The sequence below is a fragment of the Heterocephalus glaber genome, unplaced genomic scaffold, assembly GCF_053883595.1.
Source record: "Heterocephalus glaber isolate CG9 unplaced genomic scaffold, H.glaber_assembly_v1.0 deba00001543, whole genome shotgun sequence".
Classification (NCBI taxonomy): Eukaryota; Metazoa; Chordata; class Mammalia; order Rodentia; family Bathyergidae; genus Heterocephalus; species Heterocephalus glaber.
In genome coordinates, this window is record NW_028258336.1 from 6660282 (window position 1) to 6676244 (window position 15963).

Consider the following 15963-nt stretch of genomic DNA (forward strand, 5'->3'; position numbering starts at 1 on the left):
TGAGCACTATGAAACAAACACCAAGGAATGTTTATCCTAACAAAAAGGGCAAAACAATCTTCCTTTTTTTGTTGTTTTAGATAGATAAATGATAGATAGATAGATAGATAGATAGATAGATAGATAGATAGATAGCCAAAAAGATGTATACATATTTCAGGAAAAGAAAAACTTGTATAAATATTTTAATATTAAATTTGCTGAGATATCATGAAATGAATACAAATTACTTTCAGTCTCTACAATTACAAGAGGTCCTCAAAATGGTGGCCATTAGCTTCCAGACATATATTAGTATGGCAACTGTTTCTTTTGTAACTTTGATCACGAGATTGCTTGGTCACTGAGATGCAGATCTCTATGTATTTTCAATTTCTTCTCCAAGGCCACCAATATAGTGGGTTTCTGTGGTATATGACAATTCTCTAGAGTCATCCATACAAGGGTAATACCATCTGTTGAAAAAACATCATACTATTTTTCTTTTCCCGAAGTGTGTATACATTTTTTGGCAGCCTCTCTCTCTCTCTCTCCCTCCCTCAATAGATAGATACATAGATAAATAGATAGATGATAGATAGATAGATAGGTGATAGACACAAACATTCCCCCCCTTTTTCTCTCTTCTTTTCTTTTTTGCTTTTATTCTTATCAGTACTTTGATGAATATAATTAGGCTTGCTCTTTTTACGTATGATATTAGCATATAACTAGTTAGTACTTTTCTGTTTTTGTAACATAACACTCTAAATTCCTTAGAATATTGCCAATACATAAGATCTCTACTTAGGGATATATATCTTTCATCAATTCATCAATTCATCAATTGGATACAATGTCCTTGCTTTTCTAATCTCTTGTCTGTATTCCTTACTTTCTCCATATTCTATTTCTCTGATTGCACCCTTTTATATTTCTTTTTTCTTTCTCTATTTTTCTTTCTTTTTGCTTTATACTTTTTCTGCTCCTCTCAGTATACACTATTATTATTACTCTGATATCATTAATCTCTAGTGTTCTCTAGGCTCCTGTATTATACTTCTCTTTTATATATTCTCCAGGGTGGTGAAATAGTACAGATCTTTTTAAACAAGGTCTCAATTATCTGAAAATACATGGCTAGCTTCTCCACTTATATTTTCTTCTCTTCTTTCTTTCTTCCCCCATACATAACCTCTCAAAACTCATCTCCCATTTCTGGGCATAAAAATAATATCACCAGAATGTATTATATTTTCCTTTCTTCTTTCCTTTTCTTTTGTTTCACTTTTTCTTCTCTTCTGTTTACTTTTTTCTACTAATTCCTAGCTTATTTTTCATCATTACTGTTCCTTTTTCTTCCTGAGATAATGAAAGATTTGAAAACTTCTGTACAAGTTTGATATTATATATTGATATATGATTGGTTCTGTGAATGTTGATATTATCCACAGTTGCTTTCTCCTTGCAGTACAGTGCTAGAAACTGATCTCTGTACACTGAATAAGTTGAGTAGGTGCCTGCACATGGGATCATTCCTAAAACCAGTGAAGCAATACAGGCAGGAATCCATTTACTAAAGACATTTCTGCTATAGTGGAAAATCTTTCTATCCTAATTCACCTACAATCTTAAACAGAAAAGCATAATAATTGTGAAAAAACAAGGTAACAAGGTTCCTCCAAAAATTCATAACTCCCTAAAAGCTGGTCTCATGGGCATGAACATGTATGCATTTTCAGGGAAAAAAATGAAAAGATTAACAGTTAAAATGATGGAAGTGTTCTAAGAAGAGACTGTTAAAGAGCTGAATAAATCAATTACTAAGATGATCAATCAACTTAATGAAGATTCAAATAAGCAGCTGGATAATCAATAACTAAGATGATCAACAAGCTTAAAGAAGACACAAATGAACAGCTGAAAGAACTATGAGAGACAATGCAGGCTATGAAATATAACTTCAGTAAAAAATTATAAACCAAGCATAATGGTGCATGCCTGTAATCCCTGCACTCAGGAGGCTGAGACAAGAGGATCACTGCAAGTTCAAGGCCACCCTGAGCTACCTAGTGAGATCCTGTCTCAAAAGAATAACAACAAAAAGGAATTATAGGTAATGAAAAAAATCAAGTGGAAATCCTAGAAATGAAAAACACAATTGAAAGTTTCAGCAATAGGCAAGATAGAAAATCAGGACTTCAGGACAAGGTTAACATAGTGGAATATTTGCTCAATAATAACAAAAATAAGATAAAGTCAGAGATGATCCAAGAGTTCTTGATTAATCTAAAACAACAATCTTAAAGATTACTGGATTTGGGGAAGGCATAGAGGCAGAAACTAATGGTATAAAAATGTATTCACCAGAATTATTGCAGAAAATTTCCCAAAAGTAGGAAATGAGATGGATACTCAGGTAAAAGAGGCATTTAGAACTTTAAATAGACACAACCCAGAAAACAACCTCTCCAGGACAAAACATGGTAAAAACCACCACAGATTCAGACCAAAAAGCAAATACTGAAAGTTATTAGAGAAGAGCACAAAATTACCTAGAAGAGAAAACTCATCAGAACAACCACAGATTTTGAAACACAAACAATAAAGGTTAGGAGATCTTTGAGTGAAATTTTTCAAGTATTAAAGAAAATAATTGTCAACCCAGATTACTATATCTTGAAAAATTGATGGAGAAATAAAAACCTACCACAATAAAGACAAATTAATATAACCAAAAAAAAAAAAAAAAAAACAGCACTGAAGAAAATACCTAAAGGAATTTTTAAAAGAAACAAGGAGGAGGTGAATCTTCTGGGCCAATGTACCACTACCCCCAGCTCTGAGGAGGTGAGCCGTGTGGACGCCAACAGCACACATCCCACCCCACCCCATTGAAATGAGAAGACACTTAAACAAGTTTCAAACCAGACTCCCAGATCACCTAAAGCAACCCCAAAGAGAAACAAGATGGAACAATCTAATACTCAACCACCTGGACTTCCTGAACGGCAATGAAAGAGGATCTGGAAAAAATGAAATCAGAAATAATTTCTCAGATAACAGCAAAGATTGTGCCCATAATGCAAGACATGATTAATAAATCTAGAGAGGACACAGATTAAAAAAATGGAGGATATGAGGAACATGATGGAATCCCAACATAGGAAACAAATGAAATCCATAAAACAGATGCAAACAGATTTCCAGGAGATTAAAAACTCCACTGAAAGTTTACACAGCAGATGAGCCAATGTGAGGATAGAATATCAGATATACAAGATAAGATTGCAATTAGTGACCAGGAAAAGAAAAATTTCTTTAAATAGTAAGAGACCACAAGAAATCAATCCAACAGCTGCTAGATGATGCAAAGAAGAATAATGTAAGACTGAGTGAAGTCAATGAAGAAACAGGAGAGAGTTCAGGTGACATAAAAAACCTGTTCACAGAAGTGATGGCAGAAAACTTCCCAAACAGGGGGAAAGAACTTGACATACAGATAAGTGAGGCATATAGGACTCCAACTGGCCTTAATCAAAAAAAAAGATCTACACATGGCATATAATTGTTAAGATTCCAGAAACCAGAAACCCAACAGAAAAAAATTCTACAAGCAGTGTGAGAAAAGAAACAAATCACATACAAAGGAAAGCCCATCAAAATCACAGTAGACTTCTCAATTGAAACCCTCAAGGCAAGAAGAGTTTGGAGTGATGTATTTCAAGCCCTAAAGGAAAACAGCCTCCAACCCAGATTGATGTAACCTGTAAAACTATCTTTCAAACTTGATGGAGAAATAAGATACTTTCACAACAAAGAGCACCTTAGGAACTTTATGAAGACCAAACCTGTACTCCAAAAATTTTTAGACAATATCCTAGGAAAAGGCAATGAGGATCACAACCCCAGGAAGCCCAGCAGAATGAATCCATCGGGCATGACAAGAAATTAAATGCAAAGGGGGAGAATCCAACAAAAAGCAAAAGTCCTGACAATTATAAGTCAATGTGTATGAATTATAACCATCAATGTTAATGGTCTCAATTCACCAATCAAAAGAAATAGACTGGCAGAATGGGTCAAGAAGCAAGACCAACAATATGCTGCATTCAGCAAACACATTTAATTCAAAAAGAAATTCATAGTCTGAAAGTTAAAGGGTGGAAATCAATACTCTATGTGACAGGAGCCCTAAAAAAAAAGCAAGAGTAACTATCCTCTTTGCAGATCAAGTGGATTTCAAATGAAAATCTGAAACACTCTGGTCCCAAGAATTTCAGATAAGTGATACTCAACTTGTATGTACAAATCTATTGTGAACAGGTGTTTTCATTCTTCTCAAAGTAAAAACTTAAAAATAGGACTGCTGGTTCTTAACAGTAATACAAGAAATTTCTATATTGTTTTCCAAAACAGTTTTATCATTTTACATTCATATTAGCAGTGTTAGAAAGTTCTAACTGGTTCACACCTAAGCTGACAGTTGTTCTTTTAAAACTTTTAACTTAATCTCTCTAATAAGTGTATAATTCAATCTTGTTATTGTACTGATTAGTATTTTTCTGATTCTAGTGTTGCACACCTTTCCTTGTGCTGTACTGGCTATTTGTCATCTTCTTGTGTCTATTTTTAATTGGATTGTCTCTTAATGAGCTGTAAGAGTTCTTTATATATTCTGATCATAGGTTATACACATTATAAATATGGTTTGTTTAAGGACTACTTTTCATTTTCTTAACAATGTCATTTAAAGTTCTAAATTTTGATGGAATCTCATTTGTCAGTTTCTTTCTTTTATACATCATGTCTTTTATATTCTAGGAAATTCTTGCCTACCCTAAATTTATAAACATTTTCCCTTATAATTTCTTCTTAAAGTTTTATAGTTTTAGTCTTTTATATTTAGGTTCATAGATCCTTTCAAGTTATTTTTATGTATGGAAATAAAGCATTGAGGTTAACTTTTTATATACGGATACCAGGTGTTCTAGTGCCATTTGCTGAAAACACTATCTTTTCCTTTCCTCTTGAATTGAGTTTATGTTCTATAAAATGTTAATGTTAAATAATCTTTCAAAACTCAGTGGACCATATATGTGTGGTTATATTTCTAGATTCTCTGTTTTATTCCAGTGATCTATATGTCTTTACTTAGACCAATACTGTCTTGATTACTGTAGCTTTAGAGGAAGTCTTAAAATTAGGTACTAAATGTCTTCCAACATGGTTTTTTTTCTTTTTCTTTTACTTTTCTAGGTCCTTTGTACTCCTACATAACTTTTAAATTTCAATATCCAATTCTTCATTCATAGCAAGTATACACAGACCTGAATTTTTATATATACCCTGTGTTTTCTAATCCTGCTAAATTCAAATACAAGTTTTGGGACTCCTAGGGATTTCTTAGTATTTTCACTGTTGATGACCATTTCATCTGCAAATAAAGATTTTACTTCTACCTTGCCAATCCTATCCTAATTGTGTCATTTTATTGCCAGACTATTTTGGTTTGGCCCTATGTTTCAAAGTTTAATGGAGTAGGCATATCTGCCCTTTTTCCCCACCTTAGGGAGAAAGCATTGTATCTTCTCCATTCATATAAGGTGTTTTTGCTGGAAGTATGGAGTACGTGCCTTTAATCTGTTGAGAAGTTTCTGTTCTACTTCTAGTCTCCCTATGGCTTTTACCATGAACAGGTGTAGAATTTAGTCCAATACTTTTCTTCCAACTACTGACAGGATCATATGACTTTTTCCTTTCCTCTGTTAAAATGATGACTTATGGGGATGGATCTTCCAATGCTGAATCAACACTGCCATCCCTATAATAAAATCACTTTCTACATACTTCCAGATCTGACTTCTAATAGTTTATTTTGTTAAACAAATTTCTATCTATGTTCATACTTTTTTCTTCTATTATCTTTATCCAGTTTTAGGATTAGCACAATGTTGATTTCCTAAAATGAGGGGAGAAGTGTTCCTTCTTTTTTCTGCTTTAAATGTTTGATATAATTTATCAGTTAAAACGTATATGAGCCTGTTGTCATCATATAGGTAGGTTTTCAAGCTAGAAATATACTTTCTTTAATAGGTGCTATTCAAATTTTATGTTTCCTCCAGAGTTAGTTTCATTAATTTGTCTTCAAAATTACTTCTTAGAAGTTGTCAACTTTATTTCAAAAAAGATTTTTATAATACGCTTTCTATATCCTTTTAAATTCTGTAAAACCTGTGGTAATGTCTTCTAAATCTTGATATTGTAATTTTAAAAATGTATAATGGATATTACATAATTGGAAGAAAAGGTCTAAAGGAGTAGGGGAAGTGGGAGGGGTAGGGGAAAGGAAAGAAGGGAAAAGAAAAAATATGCAGAAAGGAAAAAAATCGAAACAAAGACTTTGCAAATAAGGAAGAGTGGAGGGTGTGAATGGAAGACAGGGGAAGGGGGAAAAATAAGAACCAAGATACTCATGTAAAGGTAAAAGATCCCAATGATGAATGCAACTGTATTTTATACCTAAATTGTACCAATAAACTTAATGGGGGGAAAAAAAAGAATCAGTATGTACCTTTTAATAATAACACTCAATGTAAATGGTCTTAACTCATCAAGCAGAAGACATGGACTGGCATATTGGAACAAAAAACAAAATTCAATTATATATTGCTTTCAAGAGACACAATTATGGCTTGTGTCTAGATGTCCCCCCAAAGCCTCATGCAGTCATAGGTGGAGCTTTTCAGAGGTGGCTGGATCTAGAGTGTGTGATGTTGGGATTATGGATGTGTGATTACTAAATTAGTCCACTGATTGGTTTGGCACCCTGCCTAAACTGGGTACACTAGATAGAATATAAAAGCGACAGAAAAAACCCGTGACTTGTGGATTGCTTGTTACTAGCTGCCTTCTGCCTGCCAAGAATTGTTTCTCCTCTGTGATGCCCCTCTTCCATTCCATGCTGCCTTGGAGCCAGCTGCCTATGAATTCAAACCTCTACAAATTATGAGCCAAATAAACCTTTCCTCCTTCAACTGTGGATGTCAGGTATTTTGTCTCAGCAATTAGAGAAAAGTAACTAACACACACACACACACACCAAGCCCACAAAAACACACACATACTGAATGTGAAAAGATGGAAATCTGTACTCTATGCAGCCAGAAATTAGCAGGGGTACCTATTGTAATTTCTTATGTAATTAGCAGGGGTACCTATTGTAATTTCTTATGAAGTTGGCTTCAAATAAAAACTGGACAGAAGAGACAAAGAAGGTTACTACATATTGGTAAAGAAGATAATTCACCAAAAAGAAATAACAATAGTAAATATATATACACTGAGCACCTGCAGACACAGTTACATAAAACAAAAACTATCTGCTATAAAAGGACAAATAGATACCAATACAACCATAGTGGAGAACTTTAGTATCCTACTTGCACAAATAAGAAATCAATTAGATGAAAGTTCAACAAAAAAATCAAAATTAAGTGGTACCATAGAACAAATGGATTTAAGAAATATCTACAGAGTATTTGATCCAACAAAAGCAGAACACACATTTTGCTCAGCATCCCACAAAACTTTTTCCAAAATAGACTACATTTTAGGCCATAAAGCATGTCTCAACAAATGCAAAAGAATTGAAATAGTCTCTTGCACCCTATTAGATCATAATGTAATGAAACTAAAATTCAACAGCAAAGTCAGGTGCAGTGGTACATGCCTGTGATCCCAACAGTCTGAGAGGCTGAGGAAGAAGGATCACAAGATTGAGCCCAGTCCGGGCAACATATCTATTTAGCAAGACCCTGTCTCAGTTGTTTTATTACAAAGGAGGCTGTGGAGGATGGGGACATGGCTCAGTGCAAAGGCCCTGGGCTCAGTCTCCAGAACCACAAGAAGGGAGGGAGGGAGGAAGGGAGAGAGAGAGGAAGAGAGAGTGAGAGGGAGAGAGAATCAGCACCCAAAGAAATAACACAAAGTGCTGGGGATTTAGCTCAGTGGTTCCGGCACCTGCCTCCCAAGTTTGATCCCTGGTACCAAAAAAAAAAAGAAAAGAAATAACACAAACTATACAAAACATAGATATTGAATAATACACCATTTTTTAAAATTTTGGACATGAGTTTAATTATCTGAGATCGGCAGATGACAATATGCAATAAATCAATGGAAACAAGGTTTACAAATTTAGGAGAGGGGTGAGAATTTTTAGACCAGTTTAGATCTAGATTTTCACCAGGTTGGACCAACACTGAAAATAAGACTTTTTGTCACAAAAAGCAAAACAATGTATTAAAACTGGTTCCCAGAACTGTCCAAATTACTTTTTTAAAATGGTTTAAATTTGTGTGTGTGTGTGGACGCACATGCACACAGGTACCTTCATGCAGAACTACATACCTCGCCCATTCATTCATTTATGTATTTGGGGATTGAACTCAGGGCCCTCTTTTTTGGGTGGGAAGGGCAGGGTCTTGCTCAGTTGCCAGGTTGGGCTCAAACTTTTCATCCTTCTTCATCAGCTTCCCAGGTTGCTGGGATTATGGACAGAGAAATGCCACCAAACACAGCTTTTAACGTTTCTTTTAATGTCAAGTTCTCCTTGGTAAATCTATTCAAAATACTGTATTTCCTTTTAGGACTTAATTTATATGTCTTAGAGTACCCTAAGTTGATAGTCAAAACACCTTACATCTAATGCAGTGACAGCGAACCTTTTAGAGCTTTCAAGGACACAAACAGACCTCAGTGACACACATGCCACAGGCTCACCACCACTGCCCTAATGGCTATCATCTTCCCTTTAAAATGTCTAAGTGTCTTTTCATGAAGTTGTCATTCTCAAAGATTTACTGGAGAGTATCCAGGAGTATGGCTCAGTGATAAGAGCACATGCAAGGGCCTAGGTTTGATCTCCCAGTACTGAAAAAAAGAAAAAACAGAAAAATAAAAAAATATTCTGAGAAAAAAGTTATTAATTGAACATCTATAAATTCCTTTTTACTTCTGTTATAGTGTAACAATTTATCATGTAACCCATAGTGGTCTATCAACTGAGTAAGGCTTAGTTTTTTTGTTCTCTTCAGACATAGCTGTCTGCAACTCATAAAGCAACAGCTGGCTACAGCTTCTCCACTTCTTTATCGACAGCTGTAACTAAGCGATCATTCTTTGATCTATACATTTTGACTAGTTTTAGCTTCCAAAGGAGGTCTTCCTTCTCCTGCACCTGCTTCACCAATTTTGCTCTTTATTCCTTTAATCCTTGTTCAAGATTCTCATTCACAGGATCATTTTGGAGAGCACTGTTCAACCTAGCATCAAGTGAATTAGATTCATATGCATTGATATTTTTTAGAGTATTTTTCAAGTATGTATTTTCTTCAGATTCACTACCTATGTGTTTAAAACTTTCTTGAAATTTCAAACAGTTTCCTTCTGTTGAAGATGCTGGTTTCTCTGAAAAGTTCTCATAATTTTCTTCATTCTTTATTGTAAGACATTTTACTACACTGCAACAGGAATTAAATGAAAGTATTTTTTTTTCCTTAATCTTTAAGTGTTGCACTCATGGGCGCTTTCCATGAACTATCTGTATGGGGAGATAGTGGATTTGCACAGGCCTGTGGAGGGCTAGGTAAAATCACAGCCGAGTCTAAAGGACTTTCCATACTAGAAATGAAATCTTGGTTTACTTTCCTCCACAGACCCCCAGTGTCCCGCACACAGTCATCTCCTGCGCGGGTGAACCGGGCCTCCCCTAGAATGCTCAGAAAGCTCAAGCAGCCCAGGCTGTAAACCAACCCTGCCTCTGGGGCAGGGCTGCAGCCATGGGGTGGGGGGGGGGATAATACATTCTTGACTGACTTTCAACTAGTTATTCACATGCATAAGATTAGAACTACATCCATATCTCTCACCCTGTATTAAAAGCAAATCAAAATTGATCAAAGTCCTAGACATAAGAACAAAAACATTGAAACTGCTGAAAAGTGACTTAGGGACAAGACTTGAAGCCAAAGGCACAGGTAAGAACTTTACTAATAGCATAGAAAATATTATTAATCCACAAATGAAATTACATCAAATTAGAAATATTCTGCATAGATAAAAAAACAATCAACAATGTGAAGAGAAAACCTACAGAATGGGAAAAAAGTTGCCAGCTACTCTTCTGACAGAGGACCAATATCTAGAATATATTAAGAACACAAAAATGTAACCACTTAAAAGCAAATGATTCAATTTAAAAAATGGACAAATGAACTGAATAGGTGATTCTCAAAGAAAAATTACAAATGGCCGTAAGTACATGAAAATAAATGTTTGGTATATTTAGCCATAAAAGAAATGCAAATCAAAACAACTCTCAGATTCCATACGACCACAATCAGAATGGCTGTCATCAAGAATAAGAACAACAACCACAACAACAACAAAAATACTGGCAAGGATGTGAGGAAAAAGGAACCCTCGCACAGTGCTGGTAGTAGTTCAAACTACCAGAACCACTACGAAAATCAGTATAGAAATTCCTTAAAAAACTCAAAGTAGAACTTTCATTTTATATGGCCTTACATCTCATGGGTATATTCCTGAAGGAGTTAAAGATATAATACTACAATGACACATGCATATTCAGGATTACACCAACACAATTCACAATAGCTAAGCTCTGGAAGCAGCCTCAATGCCCATCAAAAGATGAGTGAACAGAGAAAATGTGCTATTTATACATAGTAAAATACCATTCAGCCATAAAGAAGAATGAAATCCTATCTTTACAGGAAAATGGATGGGTCTTGAACCATATAAGTCAGAGTTTTCTTATATGAGAAACCTCAGACATGAATAAATAAAAGAGACGTTGCAGGGAGTAAAAAAGGTAAACTTCTTGGAGATGGAGAAAGAACTATTATCAATAGTTGAGTGAGGAGAAGAGGGGAGGGAAGTGAGGGGGATAAAGGGATTGAAAATCATCACATATGCATACATGTGTGCCAATTTCCAAAAATTAATGTAATTATGATCTATTGGAAACATAAGTAACAAAACATTTTGAAAGTAAAATATAAAATATATACAGAACTTTTTGTTGAATGTGTGATGTTTACTAGCTGCTGAAGGACTTGAGAGAAACATTTAATTAAACATCTAGAAATATTTTTATAACACTTCAAATCCAGTTTTACAGTATTGGTGGCCAAGATATTCTTCCTTACTTAAAACTTTTTAACTGCCCCCAAGTAAATGAAAACAAGTTTTAATTTTGCAAGTTTTACTTAAACTATCATTATGCAAAATGATGATTCACTTTATGGTTAAAGAACATATCTCAAAAGAACTAGTGATTGCACGTGTTATTTTGCCTTTTTTGTCCCTATTGCTTGCAAACTGGAGTGTAGGAGACAAACGTCAATAGCTACTACTCAATATATCTTTAATTCACAAACAAGAAACTGGCCCTCAACACTATTTGGCTATGAAATGGCATACAACTGAAAGTTTCCAGAGAGCTAAGAAAACTCTTAGTAGACAAATTAAGCCCCATGTTTCACGTCTTAACAGTTACAGAACTGAAGGAATGATGGCAGCTCAAACAGATTTGTGGAATGGGAGTTTACCTCCGTAGCCCTGCCTCCATTCCCCCTCCATACCTCTCCTGCTGGGTCACTCCTGCAAGGACCTCCCCCACCACCAGCCCAACATTCTATTCTCACAAGCTTCTACCACCCAGGCCTGTTCAGCCCATGTTTATTCCTTGTCCCCTCTCATTCATCACAGCTCACCTGCCCAAAGCCTTCATTTTTAGAAATGGCCCTTTGCTCTGTGGCCAGTTAGATAGGGCCTAATTCATGCTGAGATACCTGATCAAAAAGAGCTTAATGTGGCTTTGCTCCAAAATAGTACATTTTCATTGCAATTAGAGGCTTTGATATCTTGCTTAAAAATGTGGTCGCAGCATGCATTTCAAAAGGCAGATATTTTAAAGTAAGAATACATTTTGGATCCCACACACCATGAACCTTAATATGTAGAAATGGTTTCTGTATTATCTTTTTTTATTCATTAAGTTTATTCATACATTTTAGGTATACAGTATGATGACATTCATCATTGGGAATTTGTACCTTTACATGATATATCTTGGTTCTTACTTTTTCCCCCTTTCCCTGCCCTCCCTTCAATCCCTCCACCTCTCCCTATTTACAAAGACATTGTTCCTGTTTTTTAAACAACACTGTACAATAAACACAATGTGTTTTTCAAATCGTTTTCATTAAGACACTAGTGTCTTTTGAACAAAGGACAAAGTGTTCTGTGATCAAATAAAATGAGAAAACAACTTTCTATAGTTGTATCTACTTAGAGTCTTTGTATATATTAGTGTTTTAAGGTTGTACAAGGCATAGCCTCTGCTGTTACTTAGCCAGTATTTCATCCATTCATACCCTAACTACTTAAGTGCCTGTGAAACACCAGATATATACTATACTGAGCACCTGGTGACCAGGCAGCATCCCTGCTTTCAAAAAGCTGACACAGGCAGGATAGGAACAAGTAACAAGCAAATATTTGAAATAATTTCTGATAGAGACACGGCCTCCAAATAACAACATTTAAAAAACAGAGATGTGGGCTGGGGATTTAGCTCAGTGGTTTCACTGCTTGCTGCCCAAGAGCAAGGACCCAAGTTTGATCCCTGGTACCAAAAAAAAAAAAAAACAGAGATGTGGTACAGCACATAAAGGTAGGTGGTCTGATGAGGTGGTTCTGATGAACTCTGAAAATACAGCTGTCCAGGAAGGGAAAAAGAAACCCACCAAAGTAATGCAGAAGTGATGCTGTCATATTTCAAGACAAAAATGAGGCCTGTGGGGCTGAGAATGAAATGAAAGGACAATAATATGAGAAGAGGTCAGGGACAGTCAGGACAAGTAAAACATTTGAATTTATTTTAAGTACAATGGGTAGCCAACATCAAATTAAGTAGGGGAATGAAGTAATGGTATCTAGTTGCCTTAAGATCAGCCTGAATATGCTCTAGAGCACCTGTCCCCCAATTTTTCGACCCCAGGGACCAATTTCCTGGAAGACAATTTTTCCACAGACCAGGGAAGGGGGTGGCTATGGTATGATTCAAATGTATTATGTTTATTATGCACATTACTTCTATTATTATTAATCATAATATATAATAAAAGTAATTTTACAACTCATCATGATGCAGAATCAGTGAGAGCAAGGAGTTTGTTTTCCTGAAACTAAACAATCCCATCTGGAGATGATGGAGGAGTAACACCCAAAGTGTTTTGTTTATGTCCAGTCTACTCTGTAATTTCTTGGTTGATGTTCCTATAGAAAACCCTGCTTCATAAAGAGAATTTGGAAATGAAACCAGACTTTTTGGTGCTTTGAGGCAAAATCTCAGAATATTCCACCTTGCCTTTAATCTGGAATATATAGAGATTTGAAGTTGTCTCAACATACTCTTAAGGCCACTGTCATTTGTGATTTCAAGCAATTGATCCTCTTCTGGCACATGGAAAATTGATTTACCTCCCTTATTCAAAAATAATCCATTCCTCCCCAGTTCAGGGGCCTTCTGTGATTGAGGAGTCATGCTCAAATTTTTTTGAAAGCTGAGATAGGTGATCGGACACCAGCTGGAAGGAAGATGGCCCTGGCTTAGTCTCTTTCAAAATTTCTGCTAATGTTTGAAGCATGTCAAAACTCTCACTGTTCACTCATCATCCCTATAATTCCAGCTTGGTTTTGAATGAAGCCACTTTAAATACTAACTTGAATACAGTCATCTTTCCTTTGAAGTGACAGATTGAGTTCATTGAGCAGGTTGAACATGTTACACAAATGAACAGATTTTGTAATCCATTCTGTGGCACTGAAATGTTCTGTTAGGTGACTGTTCTTCTAAAACAAATTCCTGGTGTGGGTCTCTAAACTCTCAAATCACCTTTAGAAAACCATCTCACTTCTGTGTGTAAGAGAAGATATGTGTGCTCTGTATCCATCTTCCCGAAAGAGCTGTGAAAATAGACAAGGGTTAGGGCCATGTATTTTTATTGCTTACTATTTTTAATCCTATTCTGGGAAATATTGTTGAGTTCAGGTAACATTTTTTGGTTATCTAGCATTTTTCTATGGATGATGCAGTGGATATACTCACTTTCAGATGCAACTTCTTAGCTTCTTTGATGTAAGTATCGAAACCTGAAACCCATCCAATCATAATAGCCACTCTGCTTATGCATATACTGACAAAAAAATGATCAATTTAGTTTTCTTGATATGTAATCATTTCAAAGACCTGAATATTTCTACAATTTTTGTGTTGGTTGGTAACTATCAGAGACCCCTGCTTGGATCCTGATCTCCTACTTGGTGCTATGATGAAAGGTGAGAAGAAAGACACAGAAACAGAGATAAAGAGAAAAATGGAGCTATGATGGTCAGTGCTAAGTACCAAAGACCCTGGCTAGCCAAAGCCATTGATATTTATTGGTGACATAATAGGTCAGAGTAAAGAAGTTATATGTAGTTGTTAGAGACACATGGCTGACACAGGCTTGTTAGAGAAGAGACAAAGCATTCTTAATTTTGGGAACAGAATTTGTGTGTGAGACATGACCTTTTCTGTCATGTTATCTAAGCACATAGGCTTTGGTAGGGCTCACTTCTCAAAACAAGCCAATTGTGAGGTTAACTCTTTACAATCCAGACTGGTTACAGCCTGAGTTTGGGCATAATCAATAAGGTAGTCCCTACAGGCAACAAAAGTGCACATATCATGCACATTCTCCTCCAAAATGTGTCACACAAGAGTTGTTGCCTTATCAGCATCAGTAAACTTATCAACCTGGATTGCATACCATAGCAACTAATTAATCCTATCAGTTGTGCCTCAACATTTCCTGTTATTTCCTCATCTAGATATGCATCTAGTTATGGGATAGTGGAAAGAGGAATATATGCCTCCTTTTAAACCGCAGCCTCTCCTAAAAATTTATGATAAATGTTCTTAGCAGCAGGCAGGATCAACTCTTCACCAATAGTAAAGGACTTCTTAGCTTTAGCGATGTGATTAGCCCCTAAGAATGATGTTCTCAGTGCAGACAAGATAAGTGGTGTCCTTCAATAATTGTTCTGCTTTTTGTGTTCACACTTTAAAAAAAAACCTTTTTTTTTTACTTGAAAAAATGTCATTTTATTTGTACACTTCAAAAGTTGTACATAGAAACTTGTAAAACAGTTCTGCAAAACTGAAAGAACTGTCAGGGGAAAGGGAGGGTGAAATTTTTGAACATTGAAGAAATTAGAGAAATAAAACAAAAAACAGTAAAATGTTTAAAAAATTAACATTTTCCAAGTATAAATTTTATAAATACAAAACAAATTCACAAATTACTCTGGATGTTAAATAAATATCTAGTTAATAAACTCAGACTTAATATGTCCAGCCAGCACTGGTACAGCACTTCAAGGGATATAAAATTGGATCCATTCAGGTGTAGTGTTGAAAGAATGTGCTTGTTAAACAATTCTTAAGACATGTACACATTTTTCTGAAGTGTGCTATAATAGAAGACCCATCTGTGTAGATATTTCTCCCTTAATATCACAACTTTTTAAAAATTAATGACAAAATAAATCATAGGGTGAAAAAAATATTTTCCAAGATATCTGCACACATGAATGATCTCAAAATGTACAAAAACCTCTGTAAACCAGTACTGTATCCATATATCCATCAAACTTATTAGATACCGAACAAAACCATAGCAAAGGAAATCTTTCCTACATTCTCCTGAGTGCTTAATATTAAAATTGAGACTAGTGCAGGCCACACTGCAAGTGGCCATCAGTTGTTATTGCTTTATACATACACCTGCTTTAGAGCATGATTTAATGTTCCATTTTCATGAACAATTTTTTTTCCTGAACTATATCCTT

At 35.4% G+C, this 15963-nt stretch overlaps 1 pseudogene; it reads right to left on the minus strand.

The window, feature by feature from the left end:
* Window positions 1–9677, minus strand: part of LOC101702281 (swi5-dependent recombination DNA repair protein 1 homolog) — a 49182-nt pseudogene extending 39505 nt beyond the window's left edge.
* Window positions 9678–15963: the final 6286 nt, after the last annotated feature.